The sequence below is a fragment of the Mus caroli genome, chromosome 8 (assembly GCF_900094665.2).
Source record: "Mus caroli chromosome 8, CAROLI_EIJ_v1.1, whole genome shotgun sequence".
Lineage (NCBI taxonomy): Eukaryota > Metazoa > Chordata > Mammalia > Rodentia > Muridae > Mus > Mus caroli.
In genome coordinates, this window is record NC_034577.1 from 12,744,301 (window position 1) to 12,754,372 (window position 10,072).

At 40.5% G+C, this 10,072-nt stretch overlaps 1 protein-coding gene and 1 long non-coding RNA gene across 3 annotated transcripts in view; one reads left to right on the plus strand and one right to left on the minus strand.

The window, feature by feature from the left end:
- The window catches only part of Csmd1 (CUB and Sushi multiple domains 1), a 1,596,626-nt gene that overhangs the window by 515,493 nt on the left and 1,071,061 nt on the right, over positions 1–10,072 (minus strand). The window lies entirely within an intron of this gene.
- The window catches only part of LOC110299737, a 16,352-nt gene continuing 6,766 nt past the window's right edge, over positions 487–10,072 (plus strand). The window contains exons 1-3 of one of the 2 annotated variants that reach the window (XR_002378512.1): positions 487–547; positions 3,770–4,046; positions 9,508–9,894. This is a non-coding gene — a long non-coding RNA (uncharacterized LOC110299737). Of the gene's footprint in view, positions 548–3,769; positions 4,047–9,507; positions 9,895–10,072 lie in introns of those variants that run through there. The other variant, XR_002378511.2, reaches the window with a different exon arrangement.

The following is a 10,072-nucleotide window of genomic DNA, read 5'->3' on the forward strand; positions in this document are numbered from 1 at the left end:
GGCCTTCATGCCAAAGCAATAACATCTTTGATAAAAAGAAAAGAAATGGGTTTTCAAACATGCTCGCATGTTTGACTCTGCTGTAGAAATTCCCTTGAGGTCCCTATAAAATATTAGAAAATCTTTTGAATTCCCAATGTGTTCTGGTCCTGGAGATTAAAATCAATTGGCATAAAATAGCATTCCCAAACAGACTATAAACAGTTAGCTTCTATTGAGAAATAATATCATAGAACTCTAAAACACAAATATGAAANTTTCAAGNAATAGTGTATTTTGACAGCACAGTTCAAGGCAACAGCAAAAATTTGAAATCTTTTAGAATAAAGCAAGCTTGGGTTTCTGGTTGGAAACAATACAACTCTAACCATCAGGTTTTCTTTAGAATTAGCTCTAAGAAAGAGAGAAGATGTATTTGTGATGATGCATCTACCTCACAATGGGTAGTCTATGTGGTTATCTCACCTATGCTAATTCCTGGGAGATGAGACAGGCATATGGCTGTGGTGGAGACCGGGGCTCCAGAGACATGGCATTTGTATGTAAGGTATGTATGTTATCNGAGGAACTTGTATGTGCCCTAACTTGATGTGTGTTTTCTTTTCTCTTAATGGGGACAGGGATTATTGGGGGGGGTCACTATAGGTTTGTAGGACCTTCTCAGGACACAGTCTCCTAATGTTACTGTATATAGACCATCCATGAAACATGAGTTAAAATCTGACTGNCAATCCAGCCTCAAGTTAGGTGACATTTTCTTAATTCCTGTATTTCCACCCAGTCTGGAGTTCATTTCCTCAGCCCCCAGGAGACACTGCTGCACATGGAGCTGCTTCTATAGGAGGATTTCCAGGTTGCAAGGATAGGACAGCCAGTGAAGCATAGGCATGGTNGACTCAGGTTGATCACAGTGCTAGCTTTAGCAATCTGACACAAGGACACTTCTTGAAAGAGTTAACTCTCTCTGCAATATGAACCCAACCCCCTGTTCTCCCCTACTCAAGTACTTTGAGGTTACAATTCTCTCCTGGTGGGGAGGGCCAGGACCAATGGGGAAACCGTGGATGTGTGAAAGATGAGTCTAAAACGCTGGTAATGAAGAGAACCTACAGCTAGGAGCAGTGACCTCAGAGGAAGGCGAAGAGAGAAAAGGGAATGACTAATGGAGATCTACCCCAAACACAAAAAAGACATGTCAGTGGAGGTGAAGACAGACTGAAGAAAAAAGAAAGATTGGGAGGGTTGGGATGATGCAGATGATGGACAAAAGGGCAGGAAAAACACACATGAGCAAGGATCAGACATCTATTCTGGAACACTGTGAGCTTGATGTTGTAAGTGAATATTTCTCTGAGGAATTATAAAGTAGTTTAGTGGGTCAGGAGTGACAGGATGGAACTCAGGTCAGATTTATGTTTCACTGTCCATGGGGAAATGGCTTTGACTGAGACCAAGCAAACTGACCATACATCCCCAACCTGCATGGGTTCTGGGAAGGAAAGCTCTTGTTTTCAATTATGCTTTGCCTTGTTTTTTAAGACATGGTCTCCTATGCAGGGATGTCTGTTCTCTATGAAGACTAGTATGTCCTTGAAATTTTCCTGCTTTGGCCACAGACTACTGGGATTGTATCTGAGTATTACCCTTCCCAGAACCCAAATGGATATCATAACATCACAATGCTTGTGTTTATGTGAAGAAGGGCATTCTATCCCAAAGCCACTTAGTCACCAGAATCAACCATCTTTGAACACATCATTTCTCACAAGNCAGTTCTTGGTGAAAGTCACAGTTGGTTGCAGCAGTCCTCAGAAGAACCTGTGACATCCTAGAGACCACAAGTTGATGATGCACTGAAGGTTTCATTCTCCCCAGTAAGGGAAATGTAAGAAAGGGAGAGATATGGAACTCCCCACCCTTCCTTGTAGTATCTGTGAGTCTACAGACTTTAGGATCATCTTCTCCTGTTTCCATGGTATCAGGATGCTGGTCTACCCTCTCTTCAGCTTGGCAAACCAACAGTTAGTGAAACAAAGTCACTAGCATTCCCAACAAAAGGCACAATATGCTAGCACAGCAGAGCCATCCCAGCGTTCATCACAAGAGCGAACTACTGAGACCACACACCTCACTGCAGAGGCTAGGGACTCCTGCTCATGATCCCATGGAAAACATTATTCTTTTCCAGGGTTTTATGTTGTCTCTTTGGACCTCAGAGATTTCAGGATAATATGGAAAGTTATTTTCATAGTAATGAATTTCATAAATGAATTTTTAATGATATAGTCTGATTAGTAGGAGCATGGTGGTAATAACTGATAGCTTTTCCACNTCATGTTAATAGATAGAAAGAGTACTAGACTTACACAGGGGATAGGTCTTAAAGCATAGATTAATCGAAGTAAGAGGTTATAAAGGTGGGCTTAAAGGCCCCTTGGTAAAAACTATACAAGTTGTTCTTAAATGATGTNGTCTTACATTTCATATCCATTGCTAGTGTCTCAGAAGACATGGATCAGGATTCTGAGTGTGCACTTTGACACCAAGCCAACTTGTGATGCTCTGCCTAATTCTGGCCCATGGAANGACTATAACTTTCCTTCTTGGTATTTCTTTAGATCTTCATTCTAATTCACTTTATTCACACCAAAGCTCTGAAGTTGTGGGAATGGTGTACTTACATTCCATGTTCTGAGAAGATGGTGACATCCATATAACTCCTCCTAGTAGCAGGAATCACACCAGTGTCTGCTATATTCATCTACCCCTTTATTCTGCTGTGAGCACCTCCATAAATGTGAGCTCAAATCCAGTGCTCATGTTAGACAGNAAGCCAGCTAGCCAACTGTCAATTACTAATAACTCATACCATCAATGTCCAGTTGACCTCTGNATCAAGCAAGCAAAGTCAATCCAGTTAAAATCCAGGCCCAGAGAAAGTATGAATATTTAGAGCATATATGTTCTGAGAATGTACTATGTAGAGCTCCTAAGCAAAACAAGCAAGTTTTTCTTATTTTTAATTGAGGTCTAGTTGTGCTCAGTCACTTTGGAGAGACTATGCTACATTCTCTGACATCCTTATCCCATATTCTTGCTAAGTAGTCATCTTTCTTAGGGTTTCTAGTGCTCTCAAGAGACACCATGATCACAGCAACTCTTATAAAGAAAATCATTTAATTGGAGCTGGCTTATAGTTGAGAAATTTAGTCTATTATCATTATGGCAGGGAGAAGGGCAAGATGCAGGCAAGCTTGGTGCTGGAGAAGAAGCTGAGAGCTCTGCATCTGGCCTCAGACAGGCAGGCATCAGGAATAGAATGCCCCAATGCCTCAGGCTTGAGCATCTGAGTCTTCAAAATCCATCCCCAGGCACAACTTCCTCCAACATCACCAAACCTATTCCAACAAGAACACACCTCCTAATAGTGCCACTCCCTATGAGTCCATGGGGCCATTTTCTTACAAACTGCCATCATAGTGGTCATGAATAAATAACACTGTGTCTCTATGCCTGCCTCACTGACAGTTCCATTGTGTGAATTGCTGCAGGATATGTGTAATGGAAAGGAAGATGGATATTTAATAAGATTGTGCATGTGAATATTTGTCCTTATTCATATGTATGTGTGAGACATAAGGACCACCCCCTCCTTGCTGAGCTTTTTCAGAAAAATGATTCTGAATCCACTGCTCCCATTTAATACCACGAGATGAACCTTTCATGTCTTAGTAATTCACATTAACTCATTTTCTTCTGATTTACTAAGGTTTGATGAATATCTACAATGTGCCACACTGCTAGAAAGAAGGATAAAAGGTGTACCAAATAAGTAAATAGCATGTCATCATGAAAGTGGGAAAGACACAAGATAAGCAGGAAACATCACTGATTCTCACAGCCTAGAGTACTTGGTGACTACTGCCTCTGACCAAAGCAGAACTCTCTCCTCTGCTGGTTCTGACTTGTGCCAATATGAAGAACTCCTTGGAGCCTATCATCTCATCAGCGCCAACTATTGTCCATGATGAAGGTTTGGGAATGATGTAAGATGCTTAGATATCTGCAGAACTATAGAGGGTGGACAATGAGGTGGTTGGCATCATTGTGGAAACTAGTGAATGTGAACTTGTTTCAAATCCAACAAACACCCCAGTTTTCTGACACAGTGGCAGGATATATTCTATGACTGATGAACTGATTGATACCCAATGCATAGAAGCCCCTGTTTATCTATGAAGTTCCCACCAGAATGGAGATTTGGCAAAGAGACAATTAGCACCAGGGTGGTAGTGATGATGACTAAAAACAAGTAAAAAATAATAACTGGTCTTTAAATCATTAGGCAGTGCACTCAAATTCATTAGGTGATATGCTGTCCACTCTGTGAATCAGCCTGTGAACTAGTCTGCTCAGTACGAGCTCCCACCAGCCCTACAGTGAAAAACCTCACTCTGGAAACTACAATAATAATGAGGGGTGCTAAGATATACCTAAAAATGCAATAATGAGAAAATGCTATGGGCGTGATCAACCACTTTCTAATTAGATTGAATGCCTGATGCATGGGAGAANACACATACCTGGTACTTCAAAATTTTCCAAGAACCTATGATCTGGGAGCTCACAGGCCCCAGATGTGAGAGACTCTATTATTCTGCTAAACACACAGACTGTCAAACTGCCCTTATCTATGGTTAAAAAGATAGGAATTTAGAGGGCAGTTTTGTATTATATAATATGAATATTATATATAATATATAACACACACATAATGATACATTATAATATAGCTGGCTCAAACTTTTAATCCCAGCACTCAGCAACAGGCAGGCAGTGGCAGGCAGTGGCAGGCAGACCTCTATGAGTTTGAGGCCAGCCTGTTCTACATAGTGAGACCCTGTCTCAAAACACAAAACAAAACTATGTACATTGTAAAACAGGACAATACATAAGACTATGCATAAGTTTTAAAACTACACAATGATATAAATAAACTCATTGTGCCCATGATTTTTTTTTCTGATTTAGACCAGCCATCTTTCAATTATGTTTTACTTTGTCCTTTAACATTTTGCCCCATTAATGTCCTTTTGCAAAGAGAAGTCAGGGAGGCCTTAAGGGCAGAAGCTTGGTATAAACAGCTTCCACATGCCAGAGCTGTCTCCAAGCACACTGCACACCATCAATACCCAGTTAAGGGAACCCCTGCTTCTGAATGTGTGGGTCGAGATGGACAGCTNACAATGGGCAGTTTTACACCTTCCATTGGTCATTCATCCACAAAACCATAGCCTGCTGCTTCTTATAGGTGGAACTTTAAGCACTAAGAAGTTCTTTTCTAAAGTGATTGTTCTTAATGTCCTGAAGCTTTCTGTAGAGAGGTGGACTGCAGGATGATAACCCACAGAGAGAATCATGCCTGCCAGCACTCTGAGGGCCATTAAGTACAGCATAACAGAATTAATTTAACTCACAGCATTGGAGAGGAGGCTCAGTGCTTAAGAGCTCTTGGTGTTCTTACAGGGGATATGGGTTTGTTTCCCAGCACCAACAAGGAGGCTCACCACTCCCTGTAGCTTGAGCTTCTGGTATCTGATGCTGCCCTGTTTCAGATTCCCAGATCCCATGAGCATTTCATAAGAATGGTCCATATACATATAGTCAGGCACATGCACAGAAACATAAAAACATGAATAAATCCTTAAGGTAAAATACAAATGTTTTAAAGGGCTTTGCTAAATGTCATGTTTGCACCATGGTTTCTACTCAATGTATATTCACAGGCTTATAATTGGTATCTGTAATTTTCTTATGATGTTGTTGGCTCTTACTGCAAGACACAAAGTCAGTCAACCATTCAACAAAGTTCCCTGAGCAAGAGAGTGAGAGCCAATCGCAGACCTTCAGATTTTAATTTCTTTCCCCTTTACTTTGTCTTTATCTTAGATCTGTATTGTTGGCTTTGTCAGTGATCTTAAAATGTAAAAGAAAGACATCTGGTTCAGCCTTGTAAGCCCATCTTCTCAGGAAGCTGGACAGGAGGACCACAGTTCAAAGCATCCCAGAACTATATATAGTGAGTTGCATACCAGAACAGTCAGTTTAGTGAGACCCTGATTAACCAAAACAAAGCAATAATAAAAAGAAACCTGAAGGCCCAGCTGAGCAGCGGTGCAACTGTGTAGCAGGTACCAAAACCTAGGTTCAATCCCCGGCTCAATACACACATGCAAAGATGCACACACATAAAAATGCACATATGTACACACATAAACAAACATACACACACATAAACACACACATATATACATATACAAATACACAGATACAGAATAATTCATGATCTTTTAATGCTATTGATTGATTTTAAAATGATTCTTGGAAAGCTAAATTTAAGTAAATTTGCACAATGGTAAAATTTTTGTTTCATATTAAGATAAAGCACAATTATCTCAGTTCCTGAGAACATATTTGCATTAATGATAAACTGACCCCAGATGCACCAAAACCTGTATTCCAACTTAGCAATAGTCTTTTCTAAATACTGAACAAAAGGAACTTTTAAAAATACATGTATTTTTCATCAAAATGACAATAACTATCCCTCTTATTTGCATGTGCATTTTGTACTTTTTCCTTCCTTGCTCAGTTGTGAACACATACCTCCTCCCCTTCACGAGCCATCAGAAAGCATGTTATAGCCCCTCTTCCTACAGTGATATCAATTAAATGCATGTTCACGTATTACAGAGGAAGNCACACAACATCCCTGAACTCCCTGCAGCAGCANCATGTGACCTGCCTGCTTCTTAATGNTACCAGCACCAGTATTTTCATCAAAANGCTTAAGTTCCTCTGCTACATGGAGAGGAACAACACAGTTGTTCCTGTCTATGTTGGGGGTTTGTAGCAATGCAGCAAAATTTACCAGAATTTACCAATTAGCACCATCTGTGATAACTCTTGTAAGCAAATTAATTCTGCAATCAACATTTTGAGACTAAGCCTCATCTAGAAGGAGACATATAAATCATACTCAGATTTGAAAATAAAAACAAGAATTCTACTCTCTAGCTGTCNATTCTCTGGGTTCCTACAGGAACNTTGTGAGGAATCTCAGGTGAGATTATCTTGATGTCTTTGCAGGAGCAACATTTAANGTGATTCATAAACTNATTCTACATTGCAAAACTGAAGCCATTCTCTTGCTGTATGTCAAAAAANAGTGACTGTAAAGTAAAGTAGCCCGGGGACGACTGTAGCCAGGATGCGGAGTTTAATGACTCTGCAGTCTAATTGTCTTCTTCACTGTAGAAATCCTTGAATCTTCACCACACATCATCAAATTGCCATTTCATGTTCAGCTCGGGCTCCTTTCTGTAAAACGAGACTGGTCCATTCATTATAATGATGGCTTCTTGGACAGTGACAGTGTGTTGGCAACTTAGCACAGAAGGCAGGCTGTCCCAAATATGCCCTTCAGTCACAGTGAGAACCTGCTCAAGGGCCCATGTGGCCAAGCTGACTCACATGTTTGGAGACGACAGAGGCTACTAGTACATCTGAGCTCTGCTTCCAGACATGGGATTGTGAACATTACACTCCAGAAGCATACCCCTAACTATTGTGAATTAAGACAAGAAGAAAAACAGCAGTTGAAAGAAAATCTCAACTGCTCTTGTAAAGGAAGCAATCCCAGTATCAGAAAGAAAACAACACTCTCCCGGATGGGATGATGGAGCTGAGAGACCCTGCATCTTCTGATGAGGGATTTCTCATCCTCAGACCATTTTCCCACCCCACTAACCATTCACTGGGCTCTTTCCTATTTACAATCATTACATTTTAGTCTAAGAATAGAAGGNGTTGAATAACTACTTCTATTTGGACCCCTTATAGGGCTTCAGGACCATGTGAGGGTGTGTGATACACATGTGAGTGCTTTTAATATCATTTCTATAGTGACAAAAAAGAAGAAGGAAAAAGTTAAAGCTAAAAACTATTGGTGACCCGAATATAAGTGATGGAAATATCACTGCTGGTGGCATGTGGGTGAGCAAGTTAAACAAGGCTGAAAGAACATTCACCATAGCGTTTCTATTGAAAAAGAATTATAAACAGACAGACATAACAGAGGAGAAGGGGATAGAGGGTCTATCAATATTCACTAACTGTCTGTTTTAATTTTCTAGTCTTGTTTCTGAGATGTTTACTGAGTAAATAGAAAGAGGCTGTCCCCCCTCATCTATTTTTTTAAGTCGGGGTTTCTTTAGTGTACCCATGGTTCACCTGGGACTGCCCATGTTGACCTCGAACCTAGAAATCTTCCTCTGTCTCCCTGGGGCTGGGCTTAAAGTTGTCTTCCCCTTGAAAAGGGATGCTGGGGAAATAGGNGTTTGCAACAAGACCATGTGACCTTGTTAAGTATGAGCCCGAGCCTTTAACAGTCTTTAACTCAGCTGTTTAATCTCTGACTAAATTTTGTTTTCTCTCCAGTCTTCTTGGATGTCTCTCCCTTGGAAGCCTGAANGATGTTTCCTTGCTCCTTGGCTAACAGCCACATGCTGGGACTACAGCTCTGTCTCCCACTCTAGCTAATAGCTAGTGACCTTTAAAAAATCTTAGCCACCTTGAACACTGTGAGGCCTTGACTTGTAAACCCAGCTTGCAGAAAAACATTTGAGCTTTGCTCTGTTCTGCACTGGGGGAAAATTCTTGGATGCTACCACTGTCAGGGTCAGTTAGTCTCCATGGGGTGCTCTGAACCTCAAATTCCTGTGCTGTCCTCAGCCTCTGCTTATCACTTCTAACCCTGTCTACCTGAACCCTTCTGCTTCCTTGAATGATGAGGTCCACTCAACCCCCAACCCCANTTTCAATGTGAACATGCCCGGTATACTCAGGTGAATTTCTTTCTCACTGCATATGTTTAGATAACAGTATTATGCTTACAGAAGCCTCTGAACTCCATCCATTTGTCTGCTTCACAATAATGGGTTTATCTTATATTTAAACACAATGAAAACTACTCAGGAGCACCTACATAACACAGATTCAGTAAATACTTGTCTCATGAAAAGCAAGTGAATACAATAGTATAGTTCTATCAAAAACACAAATAGTGTCTATTTTATCTTAGAANATGATACAAGAGAGTTGTGAGCCATTCTTTGTATATGTTAGCTCATAAATGTAAATACAACATTTCATGGAATGATATTTATAAGAAAAAGTAATAACATATTGCGCAGAGGTGGCTTACATATAGAACTTTCTGTTTATTGTTTCTTTTTATTTCATTTAATTATTTTTCTTTTCAGCTCAGGGCTTGAATGAAGGGCCATATTCTCTCTAGTGCTGAGCCATAAAGATGCTCTGGCATTTAATGTAATTAATGAATTGGCTACTAATTTATTATTTTGTAGCAAAAGGGTTGAATGTAAGGCTTGGCACATTCTAGAGAGAACACTATAATGACAACCACCTTTCATCTTTTTCTTCGAGACATGGTTCACTAGGCTGGCCTGGAATTCACCTGAAGCTCACACCAGCCTGGGATCCTCCTGCAGGAACCTTCCAAATAGCCGGGGTGACAGATGTGCACCAGTAGGCCTAGTGGTAATTAGGCTTNAGATGCTAGATCTGGGATGCGACTTTTGAAGAATCACTCGCCAANGAAGAATCCTGTCTTCATGAGCTATATGGGCCAGCAGCCCGTTTAAACTGTTCTCAGGGATACGTGTGGAACACTGTGTCAGTATCCATGAGTAGTATGGTTCCCTATATGGCTGTAATTAGAATTTTCACAATGAAGTGCAAGGGAAAAACACAAACAGCAATTTTCGGGAAAACATGAATTTCAGATTTTCTCATGAATAGAAACATAATGACTGCCTGCAAAATCTTTCTAGTCTTAACTTCTTCTACCAAGAACTCTTCATACATTGAAAATGTTCCTCATTCAATGTGAGCATGATAGACACTCCAAATTCTCTGGAAACATGGAGCATCACAGCAAGCCAGGCAGCCTGGCATTAGTGAAGAGGACTCACAGAGCCACTGGACAGCA